The sequence below is a fragment of the Cervus canadensis genome, chromosome 20, assembly GCF_019320065.1.
Source record: "Cervus canadensis isolate Bull #8, Minnesota chromosome 20, ASM1932006v1, whole genome shotgun sequence".
Taxonomy (NCBI): Eukaryota; Metazoa; Chordata; class Mammalia; order Artiodactyla; family Cervidae; genus Cervus; species Cervus canadensis.
The window spans coordinates 24,112,732-24,127,783 of record NC_057405.1 but is presented as its reverse complement, the minus strand read 5'-3'; the positions used below and the strand labels follow the sequence as shown (position 1 = coordinate 24,127,783).

Sequence of the window (15,052 nt, the reverse complement as noted above, 5' to 3'; positions counted from 1 at the left end):
TTATTTACTTGGAGAAAATGATTGTCTTACGTTTGCCTTAGGACTTGTTTTTAATCTTTCCAAGCTATCCAATTTACCAGAATATTCTGCATGGTTTAAATCTAGTGCTTCTTGGTACATGCTCTCTGCCTGTTTCTTTGCACAAGCAATTGTAGCGCTGGAGGAGAGGGGGCCACAGTGATTTTATTGGACAGTCTAAGAAAAGTTTTCTTGACTCTGCTGATGTTAATACTGGAAGCAAAACACTTTTACAAAGAATGGGCACCCCCCTCCAAAGTTTCAGAAACTGAGAGCTACTGTAGGTGAAAATCTTGCTGAAATTGAAGTTCCTTGTCTGTGCCTCATTTAATCATTTAATAGTGCTAGGGAAGCATTCTGAGGAACGTCATGTTTCATGTTCTTTGTTTCCTGAACGCACGGTCCTGGTGCCAGAAATGATTTTTGGTCTGCAAAACCATCAGATGAATGTAAGCATGAGTTCTTTTATTTACTGCTGCTGTCTGGCTTAGGAATTCACTACTGTTAATAGAGATTTAATGCCGCAAGAGTAACTCATCTGCATCAAGAGATGCCCTAATAAGGATTCGTAGTTTTAAATACACGCCAGCTGCTCTATTTTTGTTCTTTTCTTTGCTCTGAACTATAAAGTTTGGTGTGGCTAATAGGTAGATACACTTTTAGTTTGATTTGGCAGAAAATAGTGGAATTCATTTTTATAATTATTTGAATTTTAGGACTTGGAGGAAGAAAGAAATACATTTATTAAGTGACTTAAAAGCATAATACTAAGTATACCTTTAATTATAAATTCCTTTAATTATAATTATAAATTCTTGTTAACCAGTACTAAAGTAATTTTTACACATGAGATTAGTTTCAGAATGGATGTTCTAAAGTGTTTCAGGTAGCTTAAATGTAACAAGAAATATGTCTGGTTATTTTTCCAGATGACCAATTTCAGTGCATCCTCATCTAATGCAGACTGACTTTCAATAAAGATTTTTTGATTGATTTCTTTGCTAATGGTTTTTTTCAGTTTTAAACCCAAAAAGAGTAAAAAGAAGATTCATCAGACTCCTGTAGTATCACCACTTATTGCAAATTCACTGCAAAAATATTAGGAGTGTATGATTAGCTAATCTTTTATGCATTTTACTACTAATATTGATAACACCATCAGCAATTAAAGCTATTATTTATTAATCACCATCAGCCAGCTGGCATTTTAATTATTTTGCATTTTAATTATTTTTTCTGTAGTTCTCAAGACACAGCCACGAGGCACTATTATTATTGACACTTTATGGGTCTCATGACTTGTCCAAGGCCAAACAACCCTTAGAAGTTCAAGTAGAACTTATGTTCATAACCACTTCACCGTAATCTCATTCAACTTCATGGACACACAGAGAAATACCTCTCTTTTTAGCTTTTTAGAAACAATCATAGTTTCACAATATTTCATTTTGTTCTTAAATATGGCCTTTTTTTTTTAGCTTTTAAAATAATCTGTATTTAGGATGACCACTAAAGAAGGTTGGGTTGATTTGGGAAAAGGTGGATCAATATAGAAGGAATCACAGTGCTTTGTATCTAGGAGTTAGTGGCTCAGAGGATGGGATGTCAGACACGAGACACAAGACATGTGTGATGTTGCCTTTTAAGGAGAGTGATTGTTGGGGAAAAACATTATTTGTCACTTTGGTCCAGCTTGCAGTGGGGGCAGTGATTGGAAGGGGTTTTTGAGGATATTGGGGATCGTCAGCATATAAATGGCAACTGGGGTCAATGAATGTGCTTAGGGAGAAAATGCAGATCTATTTTCTAGATCCTCTTCCAAAAGGGAAGTAGATGTATAAAATAGAAGAAAACAGAAAGGGGAAGGCCTTTCTGAGCCTCAGTTTCCCCAACTCTGAAATGGAATGGTAAACCACACCGACCTGAGAATACTGTTGAGACGATTAAATGAGTATCTATGTTAAGAGTTTAGCAAAGGACTTGGCATATGAAAAGGAATCAATAATAGTAATGGTTAGCGACTTTAATAACTCTGAGAAAACAAAGATAAGAACAGCAGGCAAAGAACAGTGTCGGTGGTATTGCTCATGGGGCTGGAGGAGACTGGACTCTTTCTGCATCAGTGCTTCCAAAGTTCCTCCTGTCTGACGCCCTCTGAGAGCCAGTGGGGTCGCAGCACTGACCTCAGGTACCTGCCTAGACGTGGTTGCACATGCCACTCTGCGCACACAGCGGGCATCTGTGGGCTCCCTGACCTGCAAGGCCTCCTCCCCGGACCTTTACCCAGCCTCGTCTATACAAGGCCCGGGGTCAGCCTGCTCTGGCCCACAGCCTGTGTTTTTTAATGGCCCATGATCTAAGCATAATTTTTCTGTTTTTTTCAAATGGTTGGAAAAAAATCATAATATTTTGTAACTCATGAAAAGATGTGAAATTCAGGGTTGGCATCCATAAATACAGTTTTGTGCAGGTGTTCAAAACTGGTTTTGAACACCAGGTTTATACAGGTGTTCCCTGATGGCTTTCATGCTAAGAAAGCGGAGACCATGTGGCCTGTACAGCCTGAAATATTAACTCTCTGGTCCTTTAAAAAGCAAGTTTCAGGATCATTTTTATAGACTCCATATATATATATATATATATTAATATATGATACATGTTTTTCTTGAGTGGGATAGGAGGTGGGAGGGAGGCTCAAAAGGGAGGGGATATATGCATACTTATGACTGATTCACGTTGTACAGCAAAAACCAACACGACTTTGTAATGCAGTTATCCTCCAATTAAAATGTATTATTATTATTATTTTATTAAAGAAAGTTTTATGGCTGTTGCTCCAGCATGAGAACTCAGGGGTTCTATTGGAACAGGACCTTTTCTATAGTTCCCTAAACAGGGTCTCTGGTTTTCAAAGGCAGTTGTTAGTTTATACTATTACACCATGAACTTTGCTCTTTCCTCCCTTACTCATGTGGAGGTTCATTTATACGGTGGGCCCATCGATATCATCTGTCATTAGGTCAATGAGTCTCCAAAATGAAAGTATATCTCCGCCAGGGTAAGAATCTTTAGATCTTCAACTTTGCTCTAAAAATTGATCCCTGATTTAGCTGCTGACATAAAGTAGTAAAAGAACTTTCCCTCGAAAGCACTTCATTTTCACAGTTGGGCACTCAGGGACTTAGTTATTTCACTGGTGATTACATGCCCAGCATTTAGCACATGGCCTAGCCTGGGCACACGCAGACTGTTCGGAATGAATGAAAGTTCAGAAAGGGTTTTCTGGATTCCCTTTCTTCACAAGTCACTGAGTCCTCCTCACACTCCGGTCTGAATTCTGCCTACTCAGTTTCCCCAGACTGTTCTTACTAAGGTCCCAGAAAGTCAACGGGCATGAATTTGATTGGGAGAAAATTTAACTTACAGTAGAGGTCACAGGTATTCTGCAATATAAACTGAGGAGATGTGTATAATAGAAAAATTTTTATGAAGATTATTTATTTATTTTTATTTGACATGACTAAAGGTTTCTCTTACACGTCACTTCCTTACTGACAGTGCCCCAGCCAGACTTACCTCCCTTCAGTTCACAAAACATACCTTAAAGCTTCCTTCTTTGTATCTTTACAGGTGTTGCAAAGTTCTTTTTTTAAAATTAATTTTCATTGGTATATAATTGATTTACACTCTTGTCTTAGTTCCTGTGGAACAGCAAAAGGAGTCAGTTAAACATACACATATATTCATTCTTTCTAAATCCTTTTCCTATGTAGGTCATTACAAAGTGTTGGGTAGACTTCCTTATGTTATACAGCAGGTATCTGTTATCTGTTTTTTATATATTAACGTATATATGTCAACCCCAGTCTCCCGGTTTATCCCCCATCCCTTTATCTCCTGGGTAACTACATTTGTTTTCTGTGTCTGTGACTGCTTCTGTTTTGTAAGGAAGTTCATTTGCACCATTTTTTTAGCCTGTCAAAATCTTTCTCTGCATCCAGGCCCTACTGAAATCCCAACCTCCTGTCGGGGCTAAAGTGGTCTCTGAATTCCTGTAAGATTTTTCTGGTTCTCCAGTGGTGTGGTTTAAGTATTTAAGTGTCTGTGGAAGTCCCACTCACAAGATGAACTTAGAAGTTACTCAAGGACAGTTATCAAACAGCAGGCATCTTTCCCCTAGGACGGTTAACCTGCAGCAGATGTGTTTCCCCAGGGACAGTTATCCTGCAGCAGATGTGTTTCCCCAGGACGGTTATCCTGCAGCAGGCGTGTTTCCCCAGGGACAGTTATCCTGCAGCAGGTGTGTTTCCCCAGGACGGTTATCCTGCAGCAGGCGTGTTCCCCCAAGGACGGTTATCCTGCAGCAGGTGTATTTTCCCAAGGACGGTTATCCTGCAGCAGATGTGTTTCCCCAGGACAGTTATCCTGCAGCAGATGTGTTTCCCCAGGACGGTTATCCTGCAGCAGATGTGTTTCCCCAGGGACGGTTATCCTGCAGCAGGTGTGTTTCCCCAGGACGGTTATCCTGCAGCAGATGTGTTTCCCCAGGACCGTTATCCTGCAGCAGATGTGTTTCCCCAGGACGGTTATCCTGCAGCAGGCGTGTTTCCCCAGGACGGTTATCCTGCAGCAGATGTATTTCCCCAGGACGGTTATCCTGCAGCAGATGTGTTTCCCCAGGGACGGTTATCCTGCAGCAGATGTGTTTCCCCAGGACCGTTATCCTGCAGCAGGCGTGTTTCCCCAGGGACGGTTATCCTGCAGCAGATGTGTTTCCCCAGGGACGATTATCCTGCAGCAGATGTGTTTCCCCAGGGACGGTTATCCTGCAGCAGGCGTGTTTCCCCAGGGACAGTTATCCTGCAGCAGGCGTGTTTCCCCAGGACGGTTATCCTGCAGCAGATGTGTTTCCCCAGGGACGGTTATCCTGCAGCAGATGTGTTTCCCCAGGGACGGTTATCCTGCAGCAGATGTGTTTCCCCAGGACGGTTATCCTGCAGCAGATGAGTTTCCCCAGGACGGTTATCCTGCAGCAGGTGTGGTGCCCCAGGATGGTTATCCTGCAGCAGATGTATTGCCCCAGGACTGTTATCCTGCAGCAGATGTGTTTCCACAGGGACGGTTATCCTGCAGCAGGCGTGTTTCCCCAGGACGGTTATCCTGCAGCAGGCGTATTTCCCCAGGACGGTTATCCTGCAGCAGATGAGTTTCCCCAGGAAGGTTATCCTGCAGCAGATGAGTTTCCCCAGGACGGTTATCCTGCAGCAGATGTGTTTCCCCAGGGACGGTTATCATGCAGCAGGTGTGGTTCCCCAGGATGGTTATCCTGCAGCAGATATATTGCCCCAGGACTGTTATCCTGCAACAGATGAGTTTCCACAGGGACGGTTATCCTGCAGCAGGCGTGTTTCCCCAGGACGGTTATCCTGCAGCAGGCGTGTTTCCACAGGGACAGTTATCCTGCAGCAGGCATGTTTCCCCAGGACGGTTATCCTGCAGCAGGCGTGTTTCCACAGGGACAGTTATCCTGCAGCAGGTGTGTTTCCCCAGGACGGTTATCCTGCAGCAGATGTGTTTCCCCAGCGACGGTTATCCTGCAGCAGATGAGTTTCCCCAGGAAGGTTATCCTGCAGCAGATGAGTTTCCCCAGGACGGTTATCCTGCAGCAGATGTGTTTCCCCAGGGACGGTTATCATGCAGCAGGTGTGGTTCCCCAGGATGGTTATCCTGCAGCAGATATATTGCCCCAGGACTGTTATCCTGCAACAGATGAGTTTCCACAGGGACGGTTATCCTGCAGCAGGCGTGTTTCCCCAGGACGGTTATCCTGCAGCAGGCGTGTTTCCACAGGGACAGTTATCCTGCAGCAGGCATGTTTCCCCAGGACGGTTATCCTGCAGCAGATGTGTTTCCCCAGGGACGGTTATCCTGCAGCAGGCGTGTTTCCCCAGGGACAGTTGTCCTGCAGCAGGTGTATTTCCCCAAGGACGCTTATCCTGCAGCAGGCGTGTTTCCCCAGGACAGTTATCCTGCAGCAGATGTGTTTCCCCAGGACGGTTATCCTGCAGCAGGCGTGTTTCCCCAGGACAGTTATCCTGAAGCCGATGTGTTTCCCTAGGACGGTTATCCTGCAGCAGATGTGTTTCCCCAGGGATGGTTATCCTGCAGTAGATGTGTTTCCCCAGGACGGTTATCCTGCAGCAGGGGTGTTTCCCCAGGACGCTTATCCTGCAGCAGATGTGTTTCCCCAGGGACGGTTATCCTGCAGCAGATGTGTTTCCCCAGGGACGGTTATCCTGCAGCAGATGTGTTTCCCCAGGACGGTTATCCTGCAGCAGATGTGTTTCCCCAGGGACGGTTATCCTGCAGCAGATGTGTTTCCCCAGGGACGGTTATCCTGCAGCAGGCGTGTTTCCCCAGGGACAGTTGTCCTGCAGCAGGTGTATTTCCCCAAGGACGCTTATCCTGCAGCAGGCGTGTTTCCCCAGGACAGTTATCCTGCAGCAGATGTGTTTCCCCAGGACGGTTATCCTGCAGCAGGCGTGTTTCCCCAGGACAGTTATCCTGAAGCCGATGTGTTTCCCTAGGACGGTTATCCTGCAGCAGATGTGTTTCCCCAGGGATGGTTATCCTGCAGTAGATGTGTTTCCCCAGGACGGTTATCCTGCAGCAGGGGTGTTTCCCCAGGACGCTTATCCTGCAGCAGATGTGTTTCCCCAGGGACGGTTATCCTGCAGCAGATGTGTTTCCCCAGGGACGGTTATCCTGCAGCAGATGTGTTTCCCCAGGACGGTTATCCTGCAGCAGATGTGTTTCCCCAGGGACGGTTATCCTGCAGCAGATGTGTTTCCCCAGGACGGTTATCCTGCAGCAGATGTGTTTCCCCAGGACGGTTATCCTGCAGCAGATGTGTTTCCCCAGGGACGGTTATCCTGCAGCAGGCGTGTTTCCCCAGGGACAGTTGTCCTGCAGCAGGTGTATTTCCCCAAGGACGCTTATCTTGCAGCAGGCGTGTTTCCCCAGGACAGTTATTCTGCAGCAGATGTGTTTCCCCAGGACGGTTATCCTGCAGCAGGCGTGTTTCCCCAGGACAGTTATCCTGCAGCAGGTGTGTTTCCCCAGGACGGTTATCCTGCAGCAGGTGTGTTTTGCTCTCACACAACCGAGTGTCTTCACATCAGGAGGATCTTGGATTCATGTTATGCTGACATATTGAGAAGAGCTCAGATGGTGACTCACTGATCCTTTAATATTGAGACATGCTATATTTAGTGGATAATTTTCAAAGGTAATTTTTCTTCTATGTTGGGTTTTGTTATTCTTAGGAAATCTACTCATCTTTTTTAATAAGTAGAGGTAAATTTTCTTTTCTTCTTCTCCCTACATTTCCCCTTATTTCTTTTCTTGGCTTATACATCACTTCAGAAGCACCTAGGGATTGATCTGGATACGTTTTACTGGGCAATTCCACCTTTCTGCTTTCAAGTTTTAACCCTTCTACAAATAATTTTAGATAATTATCTTTCGAAAGTTTTGAGACAGTAAATGAATTGTTGTGATGGTAACTTCCTTACCTTTACAATAAAAGTCAAATAAAGTAGCATTTTATTGGGAAATTACTGAGAGACAAAAATAGGCATTGGTGACTTATGATGCTAGTTTTCAACACCCTCCTGTGTATATCACTCCATTTAATAAAGGTTTGCCTATTAATCTTGTGAAAACACTTGGTAAGAAATGCAAAAATATCCATTTTTTAAAGAAATCTTTTTTGGCAATGGAAACAGAAGATCCTTTTATATATAATGGCCCTACTATAACTTCTTTGCAAGTCAGCTAGTGAATTCCTACATGAAAAATAAAACTTCTGATTTGGGGCCAGTACATTGTGATACTTATTATAAAATCATTTACATTGTAAGGATTCTTTTCTTATGAATAAAGAATGTGTACACACAATGATTAGTCATACTTATAGTGAGACTTAACAGACTTTTTCTAGGACTGCAGGAGAAATAACAGTTAATATTCCAGATTCAAACTCAATTTCTTGGAATGTTTTTGAAAGTGAAAATAGCACATTCCTTCCACTCTTAATTTGAAACTCTAAAACCTCTGACGATTTATCAAATAGTAAAGTTAAATATCTATTATACTTAGGAAAGTTTCAAATGGAAAAGGTTATAAATTATACATAATAACTAAGTAAATTTGCTTTTATAACTAAGCCTATACCTTCATTGAAACATTTTGCTATTATCTAATGAAGTAAAGGTATATCAATTGGGAAATAAAAGCAAATTGATGAAGATGTTAATTTAATACTTTTAGCACTCTGAAATTGAAAGGGTAAGACAGAGTCCTTGATCTGTCTCCTTATATTCTGGAAACTGGAAATAGATGCAAAGCTGCTAATGAGGGAGAGTTCTTGAGAGGAGAACCTATTGATTTGAAGCCCACAGGAAAATACATCCAAGAGACAGTTAATTGACTTTAGGTGGTCTAACCTGCTGCTATAAATGCCAGTCTTACTTACAACATCTACCTCAGGAAATTCACCTAAACAATTACTCAGTTGTTTTTAAAATGAAAAAAAAAAGGAAAGGAAGGGAAGAAGGAGAGATAGAAAAAGAGTAAAAATTATTTTAAGGGAGTTACATAAAATTTCATGGAGATTCTTAGATATTCAGCAAATCATTGACCTAAAAATACCAATTAGCATGTATATTGGAGACTTACAGCAAGATCAGAGAAGGGAAATTTTACCTTCAAAGTAGAAATTTACTTTCAATTCTGTCTTCTCATGGATGATTCCTTATTGTTTCTTTCAAAGTAAACACTCAACAGTATTATGTTTTGTGAGGAAAACTGATCCACTTGTATAGATTATAAGAATGATTTTGATATTTAATCTAAATTTTACAGACAGAAACATGAAAGAATAAAGGCTGAATTCAAATATATGTTAATGTTGCATTAAATGTGTTGACCAGGGTGATAGAGCATTCTTTATTTCCAGAGTTGCTTGAATCTAGTCTAAGTACAATTGCAAGCACTGTATTAATTTTCATTTCAAGGTGTATGTGGCCTGAATCCCAGGTTCCTTGGTGAGTCTGCCCGCATTCGAGTGGTAATAACTCAGTGATAACGGGAGTCTGCCAGCTCGCTCTGCTTTGCCAGACCCCTCCCTGGGCTTTTTAATTCATATTCTGCACGTCCTAGATTCTCTGGCCCAGATAACATGGTCTGACAATTGGGTGCACATCTTTTCACTCTGTAAATGGCTTTGTAACACTATTCAGAGTAATGCCAGTTCTCTTACTCTTTTGTTCTGCTTTTATATTTTTAGAGTTATCGCTCATCACATACCCTTTAGCTAAGCATTTCAGAAGAGCCTCTGCCCTTTGGAACTCTGCACTGGGTATTCTTCCTGGCCCACCAGAAAGGGAAAGCATTCCCCTTGCCCTTCATTTGTTTACAAGCTCTTTGATCAAGTAGAACATCAACAGGCAAAGAACTGCCCTCCCTTTTTATATGAGACTAAGAACACACACACCTTTTTATGAAACTTTATAGTTTTATAAAGTCTTTCATGTCTATCATTGAATGAGTTCAAAATGCCTGAAAGATTTTAAAATCAGAGCCTGGATCATATGAGGAAAGATCAGAAATGCATTAACTGAAGGAGGTTCCCAAAGAAAATGAATTTTAAATTGAAATGGGATATTAATACATGCTCTTCATGCCTCAAGCTTTCCATAAGTTTTAATACATTCTTAATATAATTTCCCTTCTTTCAACCCAGAATACAATTGTGACAGTTGAATACAACCAAAAGGAGCATGAATATTTTGAACTGCACATGCATATTAATCTGTAAAAAAAAAAAAAAAAGTCTGTTTTAGTAGCTTATCATCCTAAGCATTGATGTTCATTTTTAGTTAATGTTCTGCTCACCTCCCCAGGATAAGAAGAAACCATCATTTTTGTTTTAAGCTTTAATTTTTCCCCATCTTTATGTCAGAAGTGCTTGAAACCAGCAGATGCTCCCCAGTGAAGTTTAGTGGTGACTGTTTTTACTGCCCCTTATCCCTGGTGGTTGCTTACATGGTGAAGAATCCACATGCAGTGCAGGAGACCCAGCTTGGAGACCTGGGTTGGGAAGATCCCCTGGAGAAGAGAATAGCTACCCACTCCAGCATTCTTTCCTGGAGAATTCCATGGACAGAGGAGCCTGGTGCGCTACAGTCCACGGGGTGCAAAGAGGCGGAGCACTGGTGGTACTGTGTGATGACAGACAGTTATCCACTCCACAGATACTTATCACAAGGTCATCAATAGCTAATACAAGTGTAATACTTGCTCAGGCTGCATCCTGTGACTGTTCTTGCATAAAGCCCTTGGTGTACATGGTCACATTCCTCTCTCTCAGCATCTTGGGAGATTGCTATGACATAAGAAGGTGATTATTTTTGAATTTTCAAGGGAAAAATGAAGGCTGAGAGAAATGAAGTCACTTGTCCAAAGTCACCCAACTGGCAAGTAACCGAAAGGATTTGGGTCTAGTCTGTTTCCAGAGCCTCAGTCCTTGCTATGGACTGAATATGTCTGTCCCCCAAAACACATAAGTTGAAACCTGATGACCAAGGTGAGGGTCTCAGGAGGTGGGGCTTTGGGAAGAAGATTAGCTTACAAGGGTGGAGGCCTCGTGACTGAGATGAGTGCCCTTATAACGGCAACCCCAGAGACTTTTAAAGGGCCCTTTTCCTGTGAGAAGACAGCTGTCTTCAAGGAAGTGGGCTCTCATCAGAGACCCAGTCTGCCACCACCTGGATCTTGGAATCCCCAGCTTCCAGAATTGTGAGAAGTAAACATCTGTTGTTTTATAAGAACTTAGTTCATGGTATTTTTGTTGTAGCATCCTGAATGAACTAAGAGAGTCCTTAACCACGATACTGCGTGGCCTGGGCATTTTGAAGTGGTTAATTAAAGGTGTCTAGCATACTGTTAGTCACTCAGTCCTGTCCAACTCTTTGTGATCCCATGGACTATAGCCCACCAGGCTCCTCTGTCCATGGAATTCTCCAGGCAAGAATTATGGAGTGGGTAGCCATGCCCTCCTCTAGGGGATCTTCCCAATCCAAGGATCGAGCCCAGGTCTCCTGCATCGCAGGCAGATTCTTTACCATCTGAACCACCAGGGAAGCCCAATTAAGTGTGTATTCATCTACAAATCTCCAGAATACCCAGTGTCAACAGTTGGTATTTTGTTGGTTCTCTAGAAGTTTATGTAACTAGAAAAATATTTCATTCTGATTTCCTTTTCCTTTATAGGGAAGCTGAAAATGTTAGTCGCTCAGTCGTGTTTGACTCTTTGTGGCCTCATGGACTGTAGCCCCCAGACTCCTCTGTCCATGGAATTCTCCAGGCAAGAACACTGGAGAGGGTTTCCATTCCCTCCTCCAGTGGGTCTTCCTGACCCAGGGATCAAACCAGGTCTTCTGCATTGCAGACAGATTATTTACCATCTGAGCCCCTTTATTGGGAGAGAACTATAAAATGTATATCTGGATGAGTTTACCACTGAGACTAAAGTCAAGTCACTGTTTTTCTTCTTCAACAATATGAACCACTTTGTTACTAGTTGGTGTCTTTTTGCTCATTAGGAAAGGGAAATGCAGGAGCCCACACCAGTAAGGGCAGAGCCGGTCTAGAACCCAGCAGTCAGACAGAAGTCTGTGCTCCATGCAGGGCAGTGTTAGCCCGCAGCGTGGCTCCAGGCCCCCAGTCCTGACAGCTTCCTGTCTTCAGACACAGTGAGGCCCAGTACCATCCTGTGTTTCTTGTTCATTTCACCAACAAATGAGCTTGCTGGACATCTGTGGGCTGAGCAAATGCTACTAGATTTTTCTGTGGGGAAGGGAGTATGTGTAGAAGAGATCATATCGCAAGTTACATAATGTTGTCTCAGAACAGTGAGTCATGTTCAGATTGGTGCTGGTTTTTGTCTGGACCATGTCACTGTTTCTGAGCCCTGGTGGGTGGCGAGGGGGTGCAGTACGTGAAGAAGAAAAGACTTCCTTGGAGTGTCCGGAGCTGGCGAAGGGAAGTCAAGGGGAAAAGGAGCCCAGACCGTCATGTGCCTCCACGTGAGCGGGGCCCTGGGGTCCCTGTCCCCTGAGCCGTGTGCGGTCAGGCTCCAGCAGCTGCTGTGAGGGAGGGCTATGCCCATAAGTTATCAGATCATCATCTACTAGGTGCCCTGACAGGGTGAGTCAAGAACAAGATGGTTGTATTGGGGGAAGATGGGAGATGTAGAAGCAAGTGATTTGGACCTTGAGGAACGCCTCTGTATATTTACAGGAAAGCTGGAAGCTTTTGTTGTTTACTCAACTGATGCATTTATCCACAAGAATAATCTCATTATAGTTAATAATAAAGGTTGAGTTTATCGAGTCTTTATATGATGAGCCAGATTGGCACATTCAGGCATTTCAACCAGGGTATTTTCATTCAGGCATTTCAACCAGGTACCATTCTTATCAGGGGCCTCCCTCGTGGCTCAGGTGGTAAAGAGCCTTCCTGCAATGCAGGAGACGGAGGTTCGATCCCTGGGTTGGGCAGATCCCCTGGAGAAGGGAATGGCGACCCACTTCAGTATTCTTGCCTAGAGAATCCATAGACGGAGGAGCTTGCAGGGCTACGTCCACGGAATCACAAACAGTCGCACACACCTGAGAGACTAGCGCTTTTACTTCCTCGGTTTACCATTCTTATTATCCTTTTCTGGATAAGGAATCCCAAGCTCAGGAAGGTGAAATGTAATTTGCTCAGCAACACATAGCCAGTAACTGGTCCATTCAGGCTGCTAACATGCTTATTCTTAGCCCCCGTGCTGCGCTGGATATGTTAAAGTAATTCTACTTGCTGTAAGAATTGACCCTAAAATGTGCAAATTCTCAAACTGAATGAAGTGATGTTCCCTCTTCATTCAGTAGCATGGGCAGGTGCTCGTAGCTGACAGCGCATGCTTCCACACTGGCTTAGGTACCGAGGTCCTAACATCTCATGCTGTTGTCCTCTGAATCCACATGGCAGAAGGATGAGAGCAGGTGGAGAAAGTATATCTGCTTCTTAAAAGCCCCACCCCAGAGGCCCATATGCCTTGAGCCACATGGCCATGTCCAGCTGCTAGGGGACAGGCCCTGGGAAACGCTGTGCTGGCTGAACAAGTCGTTAGCATCAGTTTACTGCAGTGGAAGGGGGCGGACAGCAGGCTAGCTCCCACACGAGTGACTTCAAATGTCTTCCGTTATAATGAGTTAAAGCATTTGAAGCATTTGAGACTTTTTTTTTTTAAGCAAAGGCTGAAAATACTGGTGATTTCTCTCTCTCTCTTTTTTTTTGTATCTCTTTTTTAATTAATTTATGTTTTAAATTTATTTAATTAATTTATTTTTTAAATTTGTTTTTTAACAGAAGGATAATTGCTTTACAGAATTGTGTTGTTTCCTGTCAAACATCAACATCAATAAGTCATGGGTATACATATGTCCCTTCCCTCTTGGTATTTCTTATGTAAGAATCGAACACAGCCAGTGTGTTTATCTCAGCTCCAAAGCCTGGAATAAAAATTGGTTTCTGTTCATTCCTCAGTTTTAAGTTTTCTTGGCCTCTTCCGACTCTTAGATTCCTCTACCCCATTTTACATATACCAATGTGTGAAGTTGAGCCATTTCTTTGCCTTTTTTTAATGTTAGTTTTTATTGAAGTATAGTTGATTTAGAATGTTGTATTAGTTTCAGGTGTATAGCACAATGATTCAAATAAATACATATATATACATTTATAAACATATATCTTCCATATACCTGAATACATACACACACACACACATATATGTGTGTATATTATTTTTCAGATTCTTTCCCATTACAGGTTATTACAAAATGTTGAGTATAGTTCCCTGTGTTCTACACTAGGTCCTTGTTGGTTATCTAGCTTATGTGTGACTGTGTGTCTATGTTAATCCCATTTCTTTGCTTTTTAAAACAAAACTGGCACGTGCCAGCATGCCTGAGTTTAGCATCGTTTGGTGAAGATGTCACAGGGAGCGGGGCTGGAGGAAAGGAGATGGTGGGAAGTGGTCAGATCACTAGACACGCAGGATTTTGCCACTTTCCCCTCTTTGGTCTTCTCTCTCTCTCCTCTGCTCCTCCATTGTTTTTCTGGGAATCTGTCATATTGCTTAACAGCAAGGACGTGCATTTCTACATCCCTTCTCTGAGTTGCTTCATCAACATCTATTTATTTAATATTTAAAGCAGGCCTGTGAGGGGGGCCCTCTTGGCATCTTTCCTGTTCGTCAGTGCAAACACTGCAGGACAGAGAGGGGATGGTGACGGCCTGGCTCAGGTGTGAACCCCGACTCCTCAGCTGCAGCCTGCCCTCGTGGCCATGAGACCGTTCTCCCTCTCGGTAGGGACTTTCTCATACAGGAAAGTTCTGGTGCCGGCTCTCAAGGTTCAGTTCTGTTTTGTTAAATGTATTTTTGAAGTTCATCTGAGCTTGAATCCAGCTCTTAAGTGCTCACCGTGGTTATAATTGCAAGGACCACAAAGCACTTCCTATGCTTTCACCAGAAAGGAAACTTGTGTGAGCGCTCACTGGATGCTATTACACTTGATCCTTATGCGCTCTGTGTGTGTCCTTAAGAGTGAAAGTTGCTATTGAGTGTTTTAACTGTAGGAGATTTATTTGTAATTTCCCTAGTGTTCTTTTGCAGACCAGAATAAAGAGTGTGCTGGATGGGCTTAGTTTGCACACCTCTGTTTATGAACACTTGTAGTGAAATCTCAGCTTACTCGGCAACCTGTAATGTTCTTCAGACCTTTTTCGGAGTTTGTCACACAGTCAAGGCCCAGAAGTAAGTCCAGATACCACCGAGGTCTTTGTCGCAGCTACTTTCTGCAGAGAACCCAGCTTTTACTCTTTTTTACTGAAAATTCTTTTTTTTTGGTGCTCAATGGTGTGT

At 43.0% G+C, this 15,052-nt stretch overlaps 1 protein-coding gene across 49 annotated transcripts in view; it reads left to right on the top strand.

The window, feature by feature from the left end:
- Nucleotides 1-15,052, top strand: part of RIMS1 (regulating synaptic membrane exocytosis 1) — a 582,755-nt gene that overhangs the window by 515,789 nt on the left and 51,914 nt on the right. The window lies entirely within an intron of this gene.